This window comes from Syngnathus typhle, linkage group LG1, assembly GCF_033458585.1.
Source record: "Syngnathus typhle isolate RoL2023-S1 ecotype Sweden linkage group LG1, RoL_Styp_1.0, whole genome shotgun sequence".
Taxonomy (NCBI): domain Eukaryota; kingdom Metazoa; phylum Chordata; class Actinopteri; order Syngnathiformes; family Syngnathidae; genus Syngnathus; species Syngnathus typhle.
The window spans coordinates 17,960,916-17,986,552 of NC_083738.1; the positions used below are offsets into that span (position 1 = coordinate 17,960,916).

Below are 25,637 nucleotides of genomic sequence, written 5' to 3' on the forward strand. Positions count from 1 at the left end.
GAAGGCTCTCCAGCTGGTTTTCATGCCCTTCATTTTTTTAATACCTGGGGAACAATCACCGTTCTGCTGTTAGCCCTCTGTTTAATTTGCAATTTGCTAATCCCTTTGTGTTCACTTTTCTATCAAAGTACTTATATTGTGTGACTGATAGCATCCTGTTTATCAGACTTTAGAACACTAATCGAAATACGTGGAGATATACAATGGACAACTATAGAATACATAAAAATATTTTTTCGCCCTCAGGCTTTGAAATATTTGTATAATTGTAAATCATTATAATTTTTCAGTTTTCCACAATTTGAAAACAGATGGACTGCGTTAGTTATCCATTTTGAACATCTGCATGGAATTGTCAATATGCTTTGCGAATTTAAATGTAACTATTGTTTCCTAACGGAAATGTAGTGATTTCCCTTAAGTGCCATTTTATATTGCTTTCCATTCTGCGTTAGGGTAGCTACAGCAAATAGTGTTTTTCCCTCACTTTGTAATATAGATTAATTTGAGTTACTGTCACAGTTAATCTATACATTGCTGGCAAAATGTTATCAAGTCCTTATCTAAAGTGGCAGACACACAACAACGGCCCTGTGTTCCCATATTGGTGTTAAGAATATAACCTATTCGCACATGTAATGCACATAGAGCATTTTCACTGTTGAAAACAATATTATCTTTTTTAAAAACTTTAGACTGTTTTAGCATCTCCCAATTTGCAGTAGCTTTATAAATGAATAAGCAGTGTCGTTATTTATGCATTTGCGCTGTAAAGTTTTAAATGAATAACTTACTAACTAAATAAGCAAATAAACAAGCAAATAAGCAAATGAATGAATGACTAAATAAATAAATACACAACATGTTAATGTCTTAAGGCAAAAAACAATCATCTGCACCATCAAGTCAACTATGTTATCATCTACGTATTGTTTATGAAGGGCCGGTTCAAGTCAATTTTAAAATATTACATGAAGACCAAAAGCACAAGTGATACTAAATATAATGAAATTTGGTACATTGGACCAATTCTTCATTTGCTCTGGAATACATAATTTGTCTTCTGAGGGGTTTCTCTCAGAACATATCGCAAGGTCTTAACGAGTTAGAGTGGGTTTGCAGTTTTTGAAAATGTATTTAAAAGCTGAGGGCAGTGGTGTGGGTAGCAAGTTTACAAAAAAGCAAATGACCTCATCAATTAGTTTCATGTTGACTCAACTATCATTACCTTATCGTGGACTATAAAAATTCTGCGGAATTCAGCCACTTAGAAGCACATGAAAACAATCTGTCATGACTGTTGCAAGTGCAACCCCATCCCATCTCATGCAATGGACTAATCCATACTGTGCTAGGGAACATTTGATTGAGGAAAAGTGTAGCAAAACAAAGTTAGAAACGTGAATGATTTTGAATAATATGGAATGATATTGGTCAAAATGTGTAATATATCTGTTGGTGAAAAGTGGGGAATGATATTGATAGATGTGAAATGGTGTGGAATGCTACTGAAGAATATAGATGGATGTGGAATGATATTGGTATAGAAAATGTTCACTAAGGTGAAAGATATGGAATGATGTGGAATAATATCAAAAGATATGGTCTGATTTTGAATGACAGAATGATGTGGAAATATATTGCTGAAAAATGTATTGGACATTTTGGCATGTGGGAATTCCTGCAATGTTGAAATAGATGTGAATTGAATGAGCTTAACATTTAGAATGTTGATGAGAGTCTGAATGTGCCATTGATAATTAATGGGGACTCTTTGGGTCTAAATGTGGATTTGTGGGTAAACCCAATTTTCGAAATAAGAAAAATAATACCTTTATGGTGCTCATTTTTTGAATATGTTGAACTTGAACAATGTAAACGGGATACATTTTGTGGACGGCGATACACGTAAAAAAGTGGGCTGAATGATAATAATAATATTAGAAAATAAATTAATAATAATAATAACAATAATAATAATATAATAGGGCGGCTCGGTGGGGCACTGGTTAGCAACCGCTGGCCCACCCTGTGTGGAGTTTGCATGTTCTCCCCTTGCCTGCGTGGGATTTCTCCGGGCACTCCGGTTTCCTCTCGCATCCCAAAAACATGTATGGTAGGCTGATTGAGCAATCCAATATGCCCATAGATGTGAGTGCAAGTGCGGATGGTTGTTCGTCTCTGTGTGCCCTGCGATTGGCTGTCAACCGGTTCAAGGTGTCCCCCGCCTACTTCCCGATGACTGCTGGGATAACCTCCAGCCCGCCCGCGACCCACGAGGGGACAAGCGGTACAGAAAATGGATGGATAATAATAATAATAATAATAATAATAATAATTCATATGTGTGAATGAATTCACACGATAATCAATAATTGAAATCAGAAGATCCGCGCACATAGTTGGACAGCATCGATCTGCTGTACTTATTTTCCTCACGTATGATGCGTGTGCCCTTGGTTACCTAGTAACTCTCCTCTCCGGCTCCAATTGGCGCTCGGGAGAAGGCAGCGGGGTCGCGCTGCGCGTTCTCGCCAGGCTGGCTTTGAGCCTCGAGTTGAGGCGAAAGAGCATCCTCTCCAGAGGCAGGCGAACTGTGAAGGGAGAGCTTTCTCGCCGGAAACAACTCACGCTCTGGAGCCACCTTTTTGGAAATGACGGCGGGGGGGACGGAATGAGACTTGCTGCACTGGAGGCTTATTTCTCAAAGAAATAAATTTTTGAAAAAAGCCATTTGTGGGATGTGGAGTATACCCACGTAATTATTTTCCATTTCTTTACTGTAAAGGCAGACGCGCGGTTATGGGGGGATTTACATCTGGATTGTGCAGGTGAGATATTTCCTGACACTCATTAATGGGAACCTTGTGGACTGTGTGTCTGTATTATTTGTGGGAGTAAACTAAGAGCCGAAGTCATGTTTTTGCAACGCTCATTGCATTCTACTTCTCCAACCCATCCCTGGGTTTGAACGCGCTGCCCCAACATAAGAGATGCATTCACTTCGACTCCGTTTTTATTTTTTTTTACCCCCAAAAAAACACCGACACACATGCGACGTGTTTCAGCACCCGCCAAATAACGCTGCGTGTCGGGATGTATGCATGCTTTGTGCTAATTGTTCCCATTGCGAACACTTGTTACTTTCAAAAAGACAATGCGTGTGCGTGATGGAGGAGTGACGCACGAGCTCCCGCACTAAAAAAAAAAAAAAAATGACTGCAGCCACATGAAAAAAAGCACATAAGTTCAAATATGCAGTGGTAGCGCATCACTATATTTAGGGTAATTTCCATAAAGCATTTATTTTGTTTATTGAACATTTTTATCTCCATATTGAGGTTTCCTGTTAGTTTGTTGTTAGATAAATAGCCTGCTTAATTCAAATGCCTATTTACAGGCATGTGGGATATGATTATTTAGAGATAATCTGCCTCTATGAGCTGGGATTAGTATATTTTTATCAATTTGGGAGAATCAATGTGTTATTTCCATCCTCATCATTTGAACCCTCTGATCCAAGGATCCAGAGAATAATTCACTTTTTGCAATTCTTAAGTTAACAAAAGACAGGTGCATGTTGCTGAGAATAGACTAGAAGAAGAAGAAGCTGATGCAAGTTTAAAGGCAGTGCGATGCTGCAGGCTGCATGTGTGTCTATTTTCTTACTCCTGGAGAAGCCTGGGCACAACAAGCTCAGTATGCAGAAGCCATGGCACACACTCAAATAATGTAGCTGAGAGTAATGGGTTCCAAACTGGAAACGAGCGAGTGAAAATGTCAAATGCTCTTTGTCATTGTGATTTAGGTGAATGAGCCAAATATGAGCAAGTGATCCAGCCTATCCTATTAGACCATGATTATGGATTGACATTTCACCATTATCCTTGGTCAGCTATTAACTTTCAAGTAGTCGGTGGTTATTATGGAGTAGTATAAAATGACCTTGTAAAAATGTTAAACTCAAACTTCTTGCATTTTCATTCTTCAACAACCTCACTTTAGATGCCTTGCATCTTTGCACACATTGAAGTATTATCTCTTTATCACGTTTATTTTATCTTGTGTTATTTTCACAAGTGCTCGGACTTATTGGACTAACCAAGGATGTCGATGACTTAATTTCATGTGACATCATGTGGAAATCTATTTATTTTGGTATGACAAAATATAGTCATTTAATGATTGTATTGTTCAATTTTGAGGAAACGAAATTCCTTGAATCTTGGGTAAAACACCTTTAAATATAACTATAAATCTAAATGACTATAATATGATAACAATAAATGAAGTAAATGAGTAAGAATGTAAAATTAAAACATACCAAAATAATATACTGGAAAAAAAAACCACCTCTTTCTGAGCGTTTTGGCCTCTTAGGGGCAGTGTGGTGGCATGCTCTATTTACACAACGTGTAATTTTTGTTGTTGTGTTTAGTTTAATAGTAAACTCCAATTTGGGTGTCATGAAAAAGTTTAAAGGAAGCTCAGGAAAGGTAGAATATAATTTGCTTCACACCCACTTCATACTGTGACAGTATGACGCATCACCGAATTATTGATCATCTCCATCAGAAAGAGGTCTTTGTTCACCATATTTTGTCATTGAGTCAAATCCAATTTTAGATAGCAGAAATACCAGATAGAGGTATAAGTACTCTGTATTGAGTGATCAGAGCGAATACTCCTGTTAATATTGTTTGCATATTTTAATATAAGGATTATTCAGATCCTTCCAATTCCCCCCTGGTCATTTAGTCTCAGTGGCAGTCTGAAATAGAGCTTTTTTTTTTTTTAACAGTCCCCACTTGGCACCTCGTTTTTACATTCTTTGACTTTGACTCATGCATTGTCAAAAATCACATAAGCTTCATTTACTGCAGACAAGGCAATCTCTGTTGAAGCTGTCGTCGAATAAATGCCAGGAACAGAGTCCGCCGATTGTGTTCATTTTCCAGACAGATTGTCCTTCGGTGGACTGGAAGGGCCGGGCCATCAAGAAGCAGTCAATGTGTGATCCCTGACAGGCACACAGGCTAGCGTACTCCTGAACACGCTGATACGTTTAATAGTGCAGTTCAAAGTGTGCACTTGTCAAGTCAAGTCAAACTTATTTATATAGCCTTTAATCACAAAAACGTCTCAGAGGGCTTCTTCACATGGCCACAGTTGACAATTATACTTGTTTACATGAGTCCCCACAAGGAAAAACCTAATGAGCCTCAGTGTGCTACAAAGGTCAGCAGGACCTCATTCTTAGCTGAGCAGTTTGTATCGGCCTGATGTGACATAGCGGAGCCACGATTGGTCTCTGGCTTTGTGCACTTGTGTTTCCGTTTCAACGTATTATTGCTCCCCAATCCACTTGTCTGGAAAGGATGATTGTGGGCACGTTGTGTATTTGCTCGAGTGCAGATCTGAAAGTGAGACAGCGGGAGGGGGGGGTAAGGTTATTACATGTTGTCTTGAAGATGCAGAGGAGGAAATGAATAATTTCCCAATTGTATACGACTGACCAGAAATATGTCCGAGTCATGTTTGCCCTATACCTATGCAGAAGTCATTCTTTTGGCACGGCTTTCCCCTACTTACATCAAGTGTAACGCAGTGCAATGTAGGTAACTGCCACTACCTTGCAAAACTAATGAAAAAGAAAGGCATATTTTTTTTATTTTGCTTTAGACTAAAAATCTTTGGGTTTGACTCCTGATGTCATTTTTGCATGTTTGCTCATAAAGTCTTCTGCAGATGGTTGATTGTAACAGCTTCATTCCTGCCCTTTGAAGGTTTTTACTGATGTCACTGACAATTGGCCTAGTGGTAGAGTGTCCGCCCTGAGACTGGAAGGTTGTGGGTTCAAACCACGGCCTGGTCATACCAAAGACTATAAAAATGGGACCCATTGCCTCCCTGCTTGGCACTCAGCATTAAGGGTTGGAATTGGGGGGTTAGATCACCAACTGATTCCCAAGCGCGGCATCGCTGCTGCTCACTGCTCCCCTCTCCCCCAGGGGATGGATTAAAATCACATGGGGATGGGTTAAATCAGTGCTTCCCAAATAGTGGGGCGCGCCCCCCTTGGGGGGCGCCGTGCTATACCTGGGGGGGGCGCGTGTGACCCTGGGGAACAGGCTTTTTGTTTTGCAGTACTAGAATAAAGTGTAATTGCGTATCTTCCCAGCAGGGGGCAGTAGCGCTCTCATTGTTACTTCTGTGACGTTTGCGACAGTGCAACATTTTACGATTTACAAGACAAGTTAGGATAGTCACCGTGGGGAGGGGGGGGCGCGAAAAGTTTTCTTCTTGCTAGGGGGGGGGCGTAACAGAAAATAATTGAGAAGCACTGGCCGGACGGCGTTATAGAGCTCGGTACGCCAAAACCAGCAGACACAGAGACAGCTTCTTCCCCCAGGCTGTTGCTCTGATGAACTCACACCACTCATAGAGTCTCAGAGACATTACTGTGCAATAACATCCTGCTCCTCACACCTTCTTGAATTTGTCTACACTGTTTTTGCATTATTCACATGTCCTGAATGTTGTTAGTCACCTAAATGTTGAACAGAGGGTGTGTTTCTACCGAAGTCAAATTCCTTGTTTGGCACGCTCAAACATGGCGAATAAAAAAAAAAAAAAAAAAAAACTCTTAAATGCAGAGGACAAATTTCACCACACCCAGATGTGTGTGTGACGATCATTGGGACTTTAACTTAACTTTTCTTTACAGCTCGCTCAATGTTCCCCTAATCAAGTGCTGTTTTTTCCGTTACCTACCCTTGCAACATCTTTTCCTACAAGAAGCTTCTTTCTTCTTGAGTGAATTTCAAATGATTATATTGGCTCCGATCAATGTTTGGACAATGGCTATGTTTGAGTTTCCCTCTCTCAGCTTCACATTTACTTGTTTCGCCATTATGCATAGCTTTGTGGTTTCTTGTCGGTATTTAGCATAAAAGTAAATGCAAAACCTAAATCTAAATCTGTAACTCAGCAGAGACACTCAGCCTAATTTGACATCACTGATGTATGAAGCAGCCGCGTACCTTCGAGCCACTGGCACAGACAACTAAAGATAGTAACTGTCATTGTAATTTGTGGTTTAGCTGCTTTGGGTTTTGTATTTGATTGGTTAATAATTGATTGTTGAAATATATGAATGAATTTGAAATAGTTTGCATTGTGATACTTCTAAATCTATTATTTCTTCCTCCCCAAATAGATTTTACTGGTGTACTAAAACGTAGTGTGTCATCTCTTAATAAGATGGGAAGCAGTAGAAGACACTATGTTGTACTAGCAAAATGGTTCTGGAAGAAAAAAAGGCCTCAAATTAGCTCCAAATAACACATTTAACACAGATTTGACATTGTTCATGGCCCAAAAGCATTTCCCTTGACTAACAGGTTTCGCCTGCCAACGACCAGTGTCTGCTTAGCAAAACTTCTTTTGGACATCGCCTGCTCTACATCTAACTACAAAGCAGATGTCAGGCAGTATGTCGGCATTTGCTGCTGGCCAAAATTGATCATATATTTATTAGTAAAATTAGCCATTTTACACGTGACAACAACAACAAAAGTGTGACTGGTATGTCCTGCTCAGTTAAAATCAGGAGTGTAATAAGATATGCACTGGCACTGAGGAGCTATTTTTGATTGTTTTTCAGTTTCAAGTTTTAAAAAATGCATCACATACTCTTTCTGTGATGCAGCGAGATGTGGTGCTGCAAGACAAACATGACAGCAACAGAAGGAAAGCCTTTACACGATCCTAAACTGAATTGCTGCAGTTTTCCTTTCCACAAGATATGAAATTGTATACATTGATAAATTTGATGTTCACTTCTAAAAAAAAAAAATCCCGTGACGTACCTCTTGACTAATTACCGTATTTTCTGGACTATAAGGTGCGGTTTTTTTCATAGTTTGGCCGGGTGTGCGACTTATACTCAGGAGCGACTTATGTGTGAAATTATTAACACATTATATAGTTTCACGTGTTATTTTCATACTAAACCGCAAGAGGCTGCTCTAGGCCTGTGGAATAATTGGAACTGCAACTGACGATGAGTCTGACGTAAGACAAGTAGAAGAGGAAGCGCTGCGTCGTCGACATCCGGGGTTAGCAGAGTTGTTTATAAGTGACACAGAGGATGAAGATTTCATTGGATTTAATGATGTGTAGTGACCCAGATGGTTCGCTAAACTTATTGGCATGTTATCCATGCTGTAGTTATTTGAAGAACTCTTAAGATGTAACAACAGGTAAGTTCTCAGTTCCCCATTTGTGTTTAAGGAATGTTAGTATATTGTACCGTTGAGCCTGTTGTTGCCTATTCATGTCTGTTCTTGGTGTTGGGTTTTGTCAAGTAAATTTCCCCCCAAAATGCGATTTATACTCCGGTGCGACTTACATATGTCTTTTTTTTCTTTATTATGCATTTTATGGCTGGTGCGACTTATACTCCAGAGCGATTTATAGTCCGTAAAATACGGTAATCAACCAATCAGTCACTTAGTTAGACACCAAAACCAAACCAAATACCATACCAAAACATGATGGACATTGGAAAAAGCCTTAGGAATTTGTGAATTTGATGACATGCACCACATAATGTATGTCCGCGCAGCTCAGAATTGGTCTACCTGAGCCTTGATCAAATCCACGGAAATCGCGATTAACCAACTTAAACCTACGTTTAGCTGGTCTAAAATCGAGGCTACTTTTGGTCACCAAATTGCCAAGTACGTCAGAGGCGTGCAATAGTAGTGCTATTGAGGCCTAGCACTGTCTACCAATCTCACAAACACGCTAAACTCGACTTGCCCCGGAAACAAAAAAAGATATATAGATGAGCCGGATTTTCTGACGAGTGCGCATGCACCCTTCTATGAAATTAGGACCTTGTGTCTCAGGCAAAAGTGACATCCTGACCGTTTGCTTTTAAGGATCTCTTTATAATCCTTGTTATTTTGGTTCTGATTTGTTCCTCTAAATCCAGTCTGAAAATGCCAACAAGTGACAGTAAATCCATTATTAAAAAGATGCACATGAACGCGTTCCTTTCCTCTGTCAATTCACCAACGTCTTATCCTACCAAGCAATCGTTAAGCCTCCTTTCTATCTCATTCATTTACTTAACACGGAGTAAGTATTGTGTGGATCTGGCAGGACACAGAGGCCGGAGCCCGTCTAATTCATGGGATAAATTGGTTGAGATAAGGCCTGAGTCAGTACCTCTATCCTTCCATAGATCCCCTGGGGCTGGCTCTTAAGAAGCTTAGTAAAAGCCCGTCCTATGAAGACATGACATGGAGCTGGCTAAATGGACCATGTTGGAGTGTCTTCCATCAACCTAATATTATTCATATATGGGTCAACCTTGCTGACTGTTGTCCTGTCCTATTCTTTGCCATGATTTCAGAGTTTGAGGAACTCTTGGACATGTACAAAGGATGGAGGGTATATGAGTGAGGCTTTAATACAGCATCAGCTGACAAAACAACCCGCTCATAAGAGCATGCTGTGGAAGACCATGAGTCTGTGCTACCCCATCAATAATGAATGCCGGTTTACTCGATTTAAGTGAACGAGGAAGAGTTCCCCTTGAGTCACTGGGTCACCCACACTTGGGAAACAATTAGCAGCTTCCTCTCTGGCCGCCTTGCTGCACTTCTTTGCTTCCTTTTGCTTTCCAGTTGCACGCTTTCCCCCTTAATTTTTCTCTGGGGTCCAGCAGCGTGTCGGCTCCACTGTTGAGAAATTACAGAAACAAGCAGGAGTGGCATATCCAGCCAGAGCTACAAAAGGCGACGTCAAGTTCCGGTGATGTATGTGTGAAGCGTGGCGACAGATAGGACACCAGTCTTGCGGGTGTGTGTTAACCTCATAATGCTGACAGATTACAGATTTAAATATTTTAAACCTCATAGAGCACATGGTGCTGGTGATGAGGAGTGGGGAAATGACTACAGTAATGCCAGAGATTAATAGAGATCTTTCCACACTCCCACACTCCCTCTTCATCACCATTGGTGGACCAGCATAAAAAAAAAGAATGTTATACAATCTTGCATTGAATGACATGCACATAGTGTAGTCCCTTCTTGTAAATACGTATTTTTACTGCCGGGTTTCCTCTGCAGTTGTGACTTTTATGTAGTTTGGTCAACATTTTTTTTCCTTGCAAGTCATTTCTTTTTCTTTCATTTGTGCAAGAAAAACATAAAAGTTGAAAATTCCATTCTTACAGTAATTCTTACATCAATACTTAAACCTAGTGCAGTGTTAGCAAAATGGTTATTCTACATAAGAACATTTAGCTGTGAATTGTGTTTAGTTGGGCTCACTGGACATTTGTGTCCACTGCCACTCAACATCATTTTAGCATGTAAATGCTATGTTTTGCTTTACTTTACTAAAATTGGACAGCATATCAAAATTCAATAGTGTGTGAGAAAAAATGCTTTGCAGGTTACTCTGAAAGATTCAAGCACCAATCTTACTTTTTGTATGAAATCATACAAAAAAATAGCAATGTGGTCCAATAACATGCATTCAAGACAAAAATCTATTCCTTTAGTTGTTTTTCGAGGTGTGTGTTTCATCAGACAGCAGCCTGTACCGTCCGTCAATATACATTATTAGTTAAAGTTTGCCCTCTGTACCTTCCTTATCAGTATTTACACTTGATAATATAAATACGTCTTGGCAAAAATATGAACTTGTAAGTAGCACTTAACAGATGTGCTACACTTTAGGACTTTTTTTGTGAAGTCAAGTAGAATTTATCTATACTACAGCACTTAATCAGAGAAACCAATCAAATGGCTTCACATGCCCACAGTTGACAAATATTAATGTTCTGGTTGTTGTTCTTGGTTGTTCTTTGGCCACTGGGGGAACCTGCTGAACAAATAAAAATATATGTGTGCTATAAAAGCACGCAAGTGTGAAAGCTCAATCATTGTTGCCTCACATAAACGGACCTGCAGTTTACACAGCACAAAGTCATTCACAGGTTTGTTTAACCTTAAATGTTCACTGCTTTCTGGCAGACTGATCTCAATGAAGTGGAATGTCAGCGTAGAACCATGTATAAATTTTACAGGCCATATTCACTCACGTAATACCGAGAACCCATACAATGGGTTTGACATATCTTCTCTATTTCTCACATTTGCTCTCCCTTGCAACATATACTGGAACCATTTTCACATGAAAAAAACATCTCAATTTAGATTTTTGTGATTGTATTTGTGAGATCTAGATTGCTGTTGTTATTTTTTGGTCAAGGGAACCCAAAGAGCAACACTCGTGAAAGCAGTCACTAATGGCACCATGATTTCCAATGTGGAGGCTTCATAAATGTCCTCCAATGACACTGTTAACGACAGATGTCAAACATAAGGCCAGAGGCCGGATCCGGCCCACCACGTCATTTTCTGTGGCACGCAAAAGCAGATATCAACATTCATGATCCTTGCTAAAATCTGTACCAAATTTTAAGATTTGCCCGTATAACAAATAACGTTGAGATGTCTTTCAATTACTTGAGCAATACTACAAATTATTTTGTCTGATTAGCAATCCATACAGCAATACTACAAATTATTATGTCTGATTAGCAATCCATATTCCCTTGGTAATAAGACATTTAAACATGTATTGGGTGTCACCATTTAAGCTGTTAACCATTTCTACTAATTTAACTACAAAGTGGCCCATGATAATATTGAGTTTGAACACGTATTGGGTTTGGGTTAAAGTTTGAACTTTAAACATGAATTGGTTGTCATCACTTAAACTGTTACTACAAAGTGGCCCATGATAAAATTGAGTGTGACACCCATGTTGTAAACTCTGAACCTTAACAGTATACCTTCTTTGGGATCGGTTCATTCCAGTGCTTACAATGTAGACCTCCTCCTCCTCACAGCATTCTATTTATATCCCTGCAGTCTTGATGATAGGTTTCTGATAGCTTCTGAGAATCGTTACATTCCTCTATCAAGCCTAGAGCCAATCTGTCTACTTCCACCTCCTGCTTCACAATTATAAATGTACTATACTAATAATAATAATAATAATAATAATAATAATACATTCAATTTATATAGCGCTTTTCAATAACCCAAAGACCCTGTACATAGAATAAAAAAAAAAAGAGTGGAGGGGGGGGGGGGGGGGGAGCCTGTAGGTTATAGTTAACAGGACATCGGTCAGCAGTGCAAAGGGGATGGATGGAGGAGCTGGAGGGGCGGGAGCGGAGGTTGTTGAGGTTGCCAGTACGGGAGGTGGGGGTGACGGGGGGTTGGTAGTCCAAAAATAGGAGATGGGTGAGCCATCGGGGAAATGCCGGACAGATGTAGCGGCGACGGCGAAGGATCCCAGCCTCGTGTGGAAGGAGCAGTGGACCAGGTGGTGATGCCAGTCGACCTCGACTGCACCCGCTCGAACGGCAGGCCCCAACGCACCACGGCGGCACACAGCAGAGCCACGGTTGGCGAGCCCGCAGGGAGTGGAGCCCGTCCCCCGCGGACGCCGGACGGAAGGCCAGAGAGCCGGGCCAGAGCTGCCGTAGAGTCCGCAGCAGGCGGCCACAGGCTCCGAGTCGGGAGGCAGGTGGGTCCGGTGGTGGTTTTGTCCAGTTGGCTGTTGGCTAGCTGGCTAACGTAGTTGGTAGAGGAGACAGATAGGTGAGAGCGGCGCTGCGGGGAAGCGAGGTGGACGGAAGACAACACGAGAAAAATAAAAGAAGAGACGGGTGGACTGAAAACGGGAAAACGAAAAACAAGTAACGTACACGGTCCGGGACAGAAGCGGCAGTCAACAAATCTGACGCCAGCGTGCTCTAACCCGGAAGACAACTCTGCTACACGCCATGTAATACGGGTTATTACATATAAATTACTTATTCTTAGAATTACAAAAGAGTTACATCCTCAATGGATTACTAAAACATCGATTCTCAATTGCATTTTCTTTGGCTTGTGGTTTTAACTACTCTGCCACAGAGCAAATTAAGTGCAAAAATCCTCACGGAATAGAGTTTATTTGACCTAATATGTTCTCTTGGCTGCGGCTCATTACATTGATACAGATCCCAATTCACCTGGAAATCTGGGTCATTACAGAAATAGCCTGGTGGCTTAGTCCCCCTAGATGGCAGCTCTGATGAATTGGTGGCTGTAGGTCACGATGACAATGGTTTGAGTAAAAGTACAGCCTGGCAGTTGGCGGCTTGGAAAAGTTCACTTTTTGAAGAGTTTGGGCAGGGTGGGCGAACTTGTAAGACTGAAGGGATCATCGAAGCAGTTAACTGATCCTCTGGCCAGATTTAAGTGGTTTTGCAAACACTGGCCACAAGATGTGCTACAAAATCTGTAATCGTATCGTATATGCAGAAGGCCATCAGTGTGTACGAGCGTAGTCTAAAACATGTGACATTTACTCACCTTGAGCCTTGTCAAACCTGTTGTGTCTCTTGAGGGATTACAACCTGAAGGTGAATTTGGCAAGATCAACTCGAGGAGTTTAGCTCTTTCAGGGGCTTTTGGGCCCTCTATGAGTTTGAGCTGCTCCCATAAGTACAGGTGTCGAATGACATAATGGTGGTAGACAGCTCAGTCCTGAACCTGAAGAGCAAAATGATACGGTTGGGATAGAAATGCGAGAGTGGCAGGAATGGAGAGCGGATCAGAGAGGATCGAGAGTGGGTACAAAAAGAGATCAGTTTGAAACAAAACAAGAGGAAAGTGATTATGTTGGAAAAAGCTTTGCCTTCCTGACAAGTCAGCTCTTCACTGGGGGAAAAAGACAAACCAAACAAAATATTGCCAGTTTGTTTTATTCATTCTAAGGACAGCTTTAGCTTTGCTGCATAGTGAGTACAACGAGCAAGCAGCAGATACATCAGGAACACTATGCCCGAGTTTTCTACTTGTGGGGATTTTGATTGAGCCCGATCTCGTCGCCATATTGGAACACACTAAATGATTCAACGATTTCTGACAGTCCTGAATTTGCAGGCATTCTAATGTTTTATTCTCTTTAATCACTCCAGTCTAAACCTGCCACGCACACATTTCAAACTCTGTCCAACTCTCAACTCTAAAGCAAACAGTGACAATTACTGTTGGAGCATCTCGGTTGCCTGGCGCCCAGCAATACGTAAACTAATGGGATGTTTATTAAGATGACATTAAGCTTGCATGCTTAATATGACTATCTCAGACACTTTGAGACACTTTATTCTTCTTTGAGACCAAAGCAACACGACTACCGAACACAACTACTTTCTTAGAAACACCGGAAGCCAAGTCATTAACATTAAATTGCATTCACACTCTTCATTCACCTCCGGGTTGATTCTAATGATACCCATGTGATTTACCAGGCAGATCCCTGATCAGTGTGTAAAAGCAATCCAGAAGTGACCTAATAAGGCGTATCGTCGTCTTTGTTCCACAGTATGTTTTGAAAGAAAGGCGCTGCTCGGAGACTCGTCTAAGGGAACCTTATCACAAAAGGCGCTGGAAATGTGACATATTTCCACAGGGATAATTGTGTTTTGTGCCTCTGAGGCCCACTCTTCCTTCACATTGATGCTTTGCTGCACACCCATGATAAAAAGCTGCATCATATTTAAAAGTCTCTAGTCAAATTGAAACATCCTGAACAGAGAACTTCAACTCAATGTTGTGCACCGTGTGAACTCGTCAAATGGGGTTGATTCTGGATCCTCAGTTTCCCTTTTAATCCAAGACACACACCCATACCCACGCCGAACTAAATCCCGCTAGAGATAAAAAGCAAACAAAAGAGTAGAGCATGCACAGTGGTGAATGTCTGAATGGAGGATATTCGTGTAATCTTGGGGCGACAGGGCTGACTCCAACCCAATTCAGAGCCGCTGTTGCAGAGAGACGACCAAGGACAGTAGTGTTCTAAATCCCTAGTAGAAGAGAAAAGTAAAGACAAACAGTGTTGCAATGAAACAACGGCCAACCCATTTATCTGAGCATCCCACACAACCCTTGGCCCAGATTTATAGCTGTGCGCATCCACAGCTACCAAATCTTCTGGCAGCCTCTGACAGAGTTATTGATAAGAAAAGCAAGAATCCCACCAAGGAATTCCAAGCTCATCCTAAAACATGAGCAGCCCTGCAATAGCTCATACTTGTCCACCACAGGCTTATGATGTATAACATAATGCACCATGATCACACTTTAAATTGGGAGACATTGTTCCTCATTGATTTTGCTCTATCTCTGAAGTAATCCAGCATGTATTTCATGGTAAGTGGCGGTACTGGTTTATAGATTGGTGGACAAAGCCCCGGTCTCTTGATGAGCATGCGGTGCCTCCGGAGACGCAAGCCATTCGTTATTCTATCAAGAGCAAAATGCCTTTTGGAAAACAAATAAAAACAGGCCCCCGCTTAATCATTAGACCTGAAGAACTTAATCCAGCACAGAGGGGGTAGCTCTGCTCTACTAGAAATCTTGAGAATATTTGCATCTGGTTCTTTTGTTTGCATACTAAGGGCCAGACATTGTAATTTGCTGTCACAGCCGCACTCTGAAGTATGGTGATTACAGCCATGACAATTACTTTAATAAAAGAGCATTGACTATAATTGTAAAAATGTTTCTTCTCCTTCAAGTGACAATCGATAACATTATGAAACGACTCTGAATAAAATAATCTTATACCTGTGGAGGGATCATATTCTTTTAGTACGTGCTCACCGACGTCAACTGATGAAGCAAGAACATGTTCATGAGGCAACCTCTTAATAGTCTTGCACACGCCACGATTTGGTTTTAAACAGCCTGTCTCTCTGTTTACCTCAGAAATAAGTATTTATAATAAGGAACATGATTCTGGCTCTAAGGGCTTTGTGTTTAGTGTCAATGAAAATTAAGGGGAAGCCTTGTAGCCACATTATATTTTACAGCCAACATGTAGGCACTTTTATTGTTGTGGTTGCTGCTTTGCACAAGCTCTGGGGCTCTTCAGTAACAAAACGACAATGGCCTCGTTGTTTCATCTCTTCTGCATTCATGCCTGGTAAAAAGCCCCCTCTTTCCTCTGCAAGCGCCAAACTCGCTGTTGTATCTGAATATGCACAGCTTGGGTTCCGAAACATAGTGTTCAAAGTGCCGGCATTTAGGGCACAGTTTGGATGTCAACATATGAATGAATAAATAATATGCCCTTGAGTTGGAATGTTGAAACTGGATGTGATCCGATGTGACTTTTCGTTCAAGCTGGTTAACTCACAGATGTTGGAGGAAAACATTATTTTTCCTTCATTTTTTTATGAAAAACGCTCTACCTAAAACATACCCGGCAGTCCTCCAAACGACCGAGTCATTTGATTTTCCTCAACACACATTTTCCGCCTTGATTCATTTAATTTCTAATATTTGAAAGTTGTAGATGTGAGGGTTCGGTAGCTTTAATCTGGTTCTCAGTCTTGTTATTACGGTAAATGTCAGTTAATAATTTTCATTTAAACACAGAATTAGTTGTCTTTAAAAATAAAAAAAATACAGAATTAAGTGGTTATAAAAGTATTGTACTTCATTCCCCTTTTTTCAGGGTGGCCTATGTCCAAAAAACACGCACACGGTTAAAGCATCTGTGCACCAACAGAACATATTGCCCTGTATATGGTACAGTATGTTCTGGGTTGAAGATTAGGGGGAGGAATACAATCCTAGATCTGCGTGTGCAGTTTTTGAGGAAGTGCACACAACCTGAGGCTAGATTTGCCTGGAGTGTTTTGGGGATGGCCTACTTCTCAGCATTCAGTCATTAGCGTTGTCTTATACTGGCTTTAAAGTAGAGAGATGGGATTTTAATTCATCCTTAAAGCTCCGTATGCAGGATGTTTGTGCTGCATTCAATTCCTCAGTGAAAGGAGGTCAGCCACCATTCAGAGCTGCCGATGAAAATTGCCTCTTTACGTTAGACGGCAAGAGCTCATGGATTTTAGAAAGCGGTGAGTGTTGGTACGAATGACCATATGACCTTGAGATCTCTCAGGCCAGTAAAAGGATGCGTGCTTACTCGCACAGTGGCCTACTCTTGTCTCATGGATTTTGTCGAGGGTGCGCTTGAATAATGTTCTGCCGGAGACACTCTAAGTGCAGCGTCTAGGACTCTGGCGTCAGCAGTAATGTTAGGGCTACCTCGCCTCTTTGTGCAATGGCATAGGGAATATTACGGCCTGATAACAGATGAATTGCGATGCCATTGTCAGGGAACATGGAAGTATTTAGTACCCCTGTGTGTGAATGCTGTCAGTCAAGAGAATAAAACAAGAGGAATAGGCAATGTGAAATTTGGTTTAAGCATCTTTCTCCACAGCTGGACTGGTGATACGTTTAAGCCAATTCAATTGAATAACGCTCTATTGATTTAGGATCCCACATTTATCACATACTGTTCTGAGCTGAAGCCCGTACCACTTTTTGGGATGAAGGTAGGTACGGTTGCTGTTGTCAACGAACGAGAGTGTTTCGTCAAATCGAAGGAGAGAAAACACCAAGCTGCACGGTAACAAAGGATGCATTACCTAATAGATTTGGCAACAAGACAGAGTTCAGGGCGCTCTGATAAAGCTAGGTTATAGTACTTTAATCAATCACAAAGAACACAAGCCAATTTAGGAAGAAGCCTGACATTCAAGATAGGCTTTCAGATAGGATTAGAAATAGTAAATTGAGAGTAGACATATTTGGCAATGAAATCCGGAAGGACTGTTGTGATGTGACAGTGGTCCGTCCTCCATAGGGGATATTATGTCTGTGACTACCCTAGTTTATTTTATATATTAGCAGGAAAGCTCTGGTGGCGTCTGTTTGCTCCCTGCCTTCTGCAAAAGGGCAGTGCCATTTAAGATATCCACAAGAGCTCATCTGGATTCTCTGGCATGACTAATAATAATATCCACAATCTGATTGTGAAGCGGTATAAAGCTACAGCCTTTTGTATATGGCTGCTTTTGAAAATGAACCCACCCCCCTTCCCCCCTCCATACACAAACAAAATGGATTCGCATGCTAGTATAGGTCGAAACAACAGGTGGCATATATATAGAGAGAAAATTACCTATTCATTAATTTTCTACGCAGTTTATCCTGTTTGGGTTTACCTCAGCCTATCCCATCTGAAGTTAGACACTTTACCACCAAGTGGCAAAGTTCAGGTTGGAGCTCAAATCAAATCTGATTTGATCAAGCTTTCCACAATCACTGCATCTGGGATGAAAAATGTGAGACAGCCTTTAAGATAAGATAAGATAAGGGGAACTTTATTAATCTCACGTGTGAGAAACTGCATGTAACAACAGCTCGATTTACAGGAAGGTACAAGTAGGGGGACAAAGGTGCAAAAAGAGACTTCTGGACCGTAGTCCTCGGGCATAAAAAATAGAATACAATATAAAAAGAAAAATATGGAAAAAAAGTCTCCAATGAATTGAACAACGTAAATAAATATGACGCAATGAAATGTATCATCTTCTGACACTTTCTGGAAACAGGAAAGCATGCTTTTGCATGTGTACTAGAAAGTGTAACAATTCAGGGTGGCCATTTTGGGAACCGTCACAACGGAAATGTTTGAACTGATCTGAACAATAGCACCGGATGAAAGTAAAGATTTCGGGCAACAGGCACAAAAAGCCATAGAGTGGACATCTTTTCAACCAATCAAAAGCCTATTTGTGGAAAACGATAGCACTTTGGTGGGAAGCAGTGAGGTAGTTATTCCTAAATAACTTAGAATATAGCATATGGTATATCATTACTTGCTGGTAAATTTCACATCACTATTTTTCCAGTAACATTTCCTCGAAACACAAACTGTAAACAGTAGATTAACATGAGACACAGATGTACGTTTTCACAAGCTCTGCTCTGTTGCTCATGAACATAGTGTTTGAAACGTTAAAATGGACAAAAGTGTTCAAAATCATATGTATGAAAAATTACAGGAGCATGCTTTCATAAGCTTCCCCATCACCTGGCTTCAGATTCAGCGCGGTTTAATGAATGGAACACAGAGAAGTACTGTGATTGTGCTGGGTAAGAGAGGCGAGTCAACTATGGTGACTGATATCCCCTCACTAATCCCTCTGCGTCTCATCCAAAGCCACCTGGATGCGGCTTTGAGTTTGCTCCTAAGAGGGGGTGTTGAGATTCAAATCACAAATCAAATCTCAGACACAGCTGCCGGCGTTAAGGGAAACAGTGTATGGCATATATTTTCTTCTATTCAGCTCCTAAGTACCTCTTCAATGGCTGATAGAGGTCATACGGTCCAGCAAGTGTTTGTGTGGCCATTGTTTCTCGCCAGTGTTGACGGTCCCCTTCACAGAGCGACAGGCTCTGTTTTTGTGTCGCGGTCCACGTAGTCATCAAGTGTAGCTTGAATTGCTGCTGACCTTTAGTTAAAAGCACATCATTGTTGGTTCAGAACTTAATTACGCTCCCATAAAGTCCAGACATCATGTGCAGTGGGCAGACCTCATTTAATCTGTTGTCATTAGGCCACATCAACCTTCCTGTGTAAATAGGCCTGCTGCACTGTGGTAACAGAAATATGGTTGCTGCAGGTTTGTTTTCCTGCCTGAATTGCACTCATGTGTGTCTTTGAAGCCACGAATTAAGAAATCCAGCTTGTCACACAACAATACACTTTGGCAGCCCTCACTTCTGTGCGACTAGCAACTCTTTTGCATGACAAAAGCGCTTTCCTGTTCCTGTGCTGTTTGGCATCTGTGGCTGCTTCGCTTGGAAGCCAATTGGTTGTGGTATTTGAAAGGAAACATGAAAATCTCTTGTGCTTTAATGTTTTCATCGACCCATCACTTAACATGTGAACTGTTACTCTGCATGGGTTAATTATGACGGCTGAAACGGAGCCGAGTGCATTGAGAAGAAAGGCAAAAATGTACAGAATCCATCCGATTAATTATTGTAATTAATTCCTTCGCTGGAAGTCAAGACAAATGTTTTAGAAACTTATTTTGAAAACTGAGGAAATCCTTATCTCCAAATATACTGTGTGTGAAAAACAGGTGCATGATGGTGAGTTTAGTATTTTGTAAAACTAGTCCTGGAACTTTTCTGACCCACTTTGTATTACTCATAGTTAACTAACCTATGAAAACCGGTTTTGAAATTTGACATCTAACAATTAATATTTACTGTACACATTTTTTAAGTACAAAATCAAATCGCAAATCAACAATAGTCTCTAGCTTTCAATCAAATGACAGTAGTATGACCTGGAAAAAATGGATGCTACATCAGCTTTAATTTTTCTTACAATTACATTTCCAACGTCTGATGGTTGGACTACATACCACCGGGTTGCTGCAGGGTTTTTCCAGGCCGAGACAACGAGGCGTTCTAAAGTAGCCATAGTTTGCCACTGTTTGCACACTGGCTGTCAAGGCTGACTTCTGTAAAACATTCCCCCTTCTTCATTATTTTGCCTTTCCCTGCTTGACGTATCTGCACTCAGACAGCCCGCAGACTGTCCAAAAGGGAGATTTATTCCTAGCTATCTACACGCATGTCGCAATCGTGCCGGATGACCGCTGATGTGGATGAAGGTGCTCAGGTTATTGTATAGTTGGGGATGTCATGAGTCACTGAGTTGGTTTTACGGCTGAGTCATTCAAGGACTTTAAGTCAAGAAAAGTCTGGAAAACTGGCAAACAGTACAGTTCATCCCTCCAAAAGTGAGTAGTACATCGTTGTAAGTCTCCGCACGTTTTCTGCAATTATCTTTTATGCAACTATCTATTATGTATGACAATTTACAAACAGATCTCTGAATTCATTTAGCAGGGTGTTCAAGAACCACAGGCTTCTGACCTAGAACAAACTACAGTACTTGGCTTATTTTGCCACCATACGTTACCTCGCTTCAGAGTCATTTAGGAGGGTATTACATCTCATAGCATAGCCCGACAGATTTTCTTTCACATTCTGGTGGAAAACTCATCTCAATTTTAACCCCAACATAAAAAAAAGAAAACATGATTCAAAATGCATTGGGAAAAAGCAGTGACTTGCACGCACTCAGTGTGGAGCTTCAGTGGATTTTTGAAATGACGTACAGTAAGTGTTCAGGATGATCAGCTTTTCAAAGGTTTCTATGGTTTATTACCATAATGTGTTTGTATTCTGAGCTCTGAAAATAATGTTTTTGTATGTGAGGGCATTGTACTATGTATAATATACGCTCTTCCTTGTAGGGAACCTGCCCTTATTTATCGACATTACTGCAGAGAACATGATTCATATGATTTCTATTTATATTTACTCTCTGCTATTTTTTTCTATTTCACATTAAATAACCATCACTGACGAATGATATTAACTCTGTAGATGTTCATTAAGGAGAAGGACAACTGAGCAGTCTTTAACACATACTTCAATAGAGGCCACGCTTGGGCTGATGTCATATAATGCATTGCCAATGAACGTGAGAGTGTCATTGGGCGTGATCAACTTCTGACCTCAATTAACTTGCAGCAAACCTCCCAGTGCAGCTCCGTGTGTTTGTGAAGTGTTACTACAGAAGCCGCTTCAAGAAAAATGACATCCCACCTATAACACAGTCGATGCACGGCGATATCCAATCAATGCTCTGTGCTCCACATAGTGCTAAGGATTACTTAGAGTGAAAGGTTTCAACTTTAAACCAGATGATAACCTCATTAATCTTGCTCGATAATCGATCAATGTGATTTTAAGTGAGGTCTCTTTTGCAGGCAGCAACTATCGGGACAAATGTGTTTGCGAGCAAAGAGTGCAGCATAGGTAATACACAGCAAGTGGCTGTCATAAACATTGATTTGCTCTTCATGTGTAGAGATGTGCCGTTACTACTCCATACACTTGCAGGATTTTTTATTCACTATGAATCCCAGAAGAAAAAATAAAAATCCATGCTCTTTCTGCAAGAGATTGATGTCAGGCTTCCATGTTACTGTCCTCACAGCAATGAAGAGCAGCGTGACCTATCTACACAATTCTCTTTTGCTTTATTTAATCTCGCCCCATGACTGCTATGACCCCTTTTCATAATATAGGATGATTGGATGAATGACTGTAAAAAGCGGAAAGTTGGCACAGCATTTATTGACAATTTGAATTAGCCAACACTTGCGTGATTATAAAAGCATTGGAGATGTAGCTCATTTGAAAACACAATAAATAAACACACTCAATTTCAAACCGCTTTCCGCTATTAAGTGCATATTTTATACACTGTAGGCCTGGAACAGGACTTGTTTTTTTTGTATGCTCTGTACAGTACGTTATGCCGCTATGCACTGTGTTTTTTAAGTTTAGCACTTGGGATAAAAACAGAATCATGACTCGCCTTCAAAGAATAAAACGGGAAAATATTGTGTCAATGTATTTTGCGTAGTTTCATGTTAATACATCACCATATGTTGACATAAAATGTGGTTGTAAAAATATATTTTTTATGCCCCAATTAAATGGTTGGATCTTTAAGAGTTTTTTTTTTTTTTTACATTTTGGGTGCCTTTTATGAACAATTTCACTGCATTTAGTGACATTGAATAGCTATTTGTTTTGAGCATTTGTTAAGGATAACTTTCTTTGTCAAATGAAACGCATGATGGAACTAATAATGTCTCCTCACTTGCAACCTACTTTCTACCTCAGACTGCTACACTGGTGTGCCAAATGTCAGCCTGCCTCAGTCTTTCACTTTCAACCTCAATATACAAGACATAATTGATTTCCATAACAGTCTACTGAACAGAAAACTGTGACCACCAAACAGAGATATGAACCTAAGTCCCAGCCCCATTACATAGTAGAACCGAATTGAGGTCAAATGATCAACTTGGAGCTGGCCCAGACACTTCGGCAGCCTATGAGTTCCGTAAGAAGTGCTCATGCACTCTGACAAAGGCATAAAAACCACTATGGTTAAAAAACAAAGACTATTTGGCTTGAGGTTAAACTGGTGGCCAGAAAGTGTCCATTTCTCGAGTTGCCACGGCAAACAATTTGTGACTGATTGTAAGAATCGCTGAGCCTTGGAATGTCACGATTTGCTTCAGTACAAACACATTACCACAATATTATACTGTACTACAAAATTTCCGTGCAGCCTATTCATCTAAAATTTGCTTTCTGTATTTGTTTTTAGTAGATATAATATTCAGCCTGCACAACAAATTAGTGAATTAGCACTCGTGCAGGCTGATGGAAAAACTATTTGTTTTGCATCTACCAGTCATAAAGCAAATTATTAGGGAAATTAAAAGTTTGACCTCATGATGGTTCTGGATTAAATAGACAGGAGATCCCTTAAGTCATTAGGACTAATGCTCTGGAGACCAAGGCATAATTGCACTGTAGCAATTTATCTTGTGCAGATATTACACTGAATCAAAATGTTGGAATGACAACATTTTTTCAAAAGTTATTAGGTTGTGCACTCACCACAACTCTTGTACATGCACATCCATTCTGAACCAATGCTGAAACAGTATTCTGTCTAAATTTTGGGCCTCACTGATTTTTTTATTGACATTTATCAACTTGTGTTTTGAGTATTTCAATTGTACAATATTTAGCCAAATGGCCTTTGGGTGTCACATGACACCCCACCGCCACAATGTGACCTTTACACCTTCATGCCGACTACCACATCTGTGCAGCCACCATAGTGTTAGTACTCTAGCTGTGTATTTGTTATTGTCATTGACTGGGTCATTTTTGACTCAACTACTCATCACATGGTCATTCTTTAACTGCAGCTGTGTTAGCAGCAGGCTAGAAATAGCACTGTAAACAATTCATCAGGAGAATGGATCCCATCCTGCAAATGGCATCTGTGGGAGCTTCGATAATGACTATGCAACGTGTTAAGCTTTAATGTGTTTACATAGGGCTTGATTATAGACGCACCTAATACTTAATCCTGTGGTTCCTCTAAGAATCCCTGTGGGCTGCTTGAACGATAATCTACTTTCAGTTTTTTTCCCCCATCAATGTTCTACTCTGCAATGGATCAATAGGAGTTGCAATGATGAACTGTTGGAAATGTATTTGTCTTTTTTTAAACACCCCGGTTGTTTTCCTTCTAATTGAGTCTTGTAGCTTTGGTAAATACTCATTCTCTCTCAGTATTCCTTATAGCATAATACTTCATAAATTGTGTCTGGCACACACACACACACACACACACACACACAGAGCTGGAGACGGTCACTGAAGAGAAATATAGATGTTATACAGCCTAGAGTCTCCTTGAAATTTCTTGATCACATCTGTCCAAATCATTGAGTCCAGGGGAGCTAACAGTTGTTTCAAGCACCGTCAGCACCTAGCAGTATGGCCATTATTTATTCGCTGAGCAGCCATGGTGTTCATCTCAGTGCCTCGTATCTGTCTTTATTTGTCCCACTAGGATCAGTAAAATCCATCCGTGTCTCTGTTCATCCATCCAACCAACTGTCCACTTCCAATACACCTCAACCTGATCAGGGTTTGGCTCTCGTACATTTAGGGCACTCTGGACAGCTCAACCTTGGCTGCCACAACCTGATCACGTCCTTTATAGTTCTTCTTCACGACCAAGCCAGTTTCACTGTGATGATTAGCAGTCAGAATGTGCCGCATCTCCGTCCTTGATTTTGTGCCAAATCTTTTTTAGATATAATGACTGCCGAGTTTCCATGACTCGAGAAGAAAAATAGTGAAGGCGAGGATTTGTGTGCCCCCACCCCTGCTGGTGTAGCGTCCCTGCTGCCCAGCGGGAGCTCACTGAAGCCGCGGTTTGGTTTTGACACTCTGATGTCTGATGTTATTCCGCTACATGCCGGTCTGTGTCCTTGATTTGAAACGGTGTGTTGTTGTTAATCAGTCCAGTGGGCCAGTAAGAAGAATGCATCAGTGCATGCGTACTAACATTATTGATTTAGCTGTTTTAACATCCCTGTCGGCTTATTTGAATGAAACACGTGTTAGCAAATAATTTATAGATATGTATTCTCTTTAATATCGACACAGGGAGGCCAGAGAGCAATCCCTTCATGATTGAAGCAGCTCTCAAAGCGGTGCCCCGGCTCTCAGGCTTTCTCTCAGTGGCGCACATTGCAAGGCGAGATGCTAAATTGAGTTTTTGCTGTTGCCTCTCACATTTTAATGAGTTCAACAGAGGTAGCATTCTGATTCCTCTGGTTCCTGTCCTTCTGTCTCTTGTCATTTGTGTAATGGCACATCCAGCCTCGGTTCTTACTAGAAGCGTTTGTAATCAGTGATTACACACTCTCAGGTCACATTGGTTCACTTCATTTCAAGTTAGATGTTCCCCAGGACTAATGTGGAGGTCTTTATTTGAGACTAGCTTTTATAACAACAGAGTTGGGAGACTTTCAAACTGTATTCACCTACAACTCCTTTTGTCCTGTGTCTATTATAGCTTTGCTCCAAGGGTTGTGGGGGCGTAGGTGTACTTTCACTTTGCTGCAATTTACAGAAGTCTATGTTGAACCTCAATTTTAGAAAAAACATTGTATTTGTGGGGATTTATACAGGTATTAAAAGTTGACATTT

The 25,637-nt window shown here is 40.7% G+C and overlaps 1 protein-coding gene across 1 annotated transcript in view; it reads left to right on the forward strand.

The window, feature by feature from the left end:
- Positions 1 to 2,575: 2,575 nt before the first annotated feature.
- Positions 2,576 to 25,637, forward strand: part of nlgn3a (neuroligin 3a) — a 130,034-nt gene continuing 106,972 nt past the window's right edge. Inside the window, exon 1 of the mRNA XM_061290504.1 lies at positions 2,576 to 2,831. The gene's annotated coding sequence lies outside the window, so the exon portion shown is untranslated. The remainder of the gene's footprint in view (positions 2,832 to 25,637) is intronic.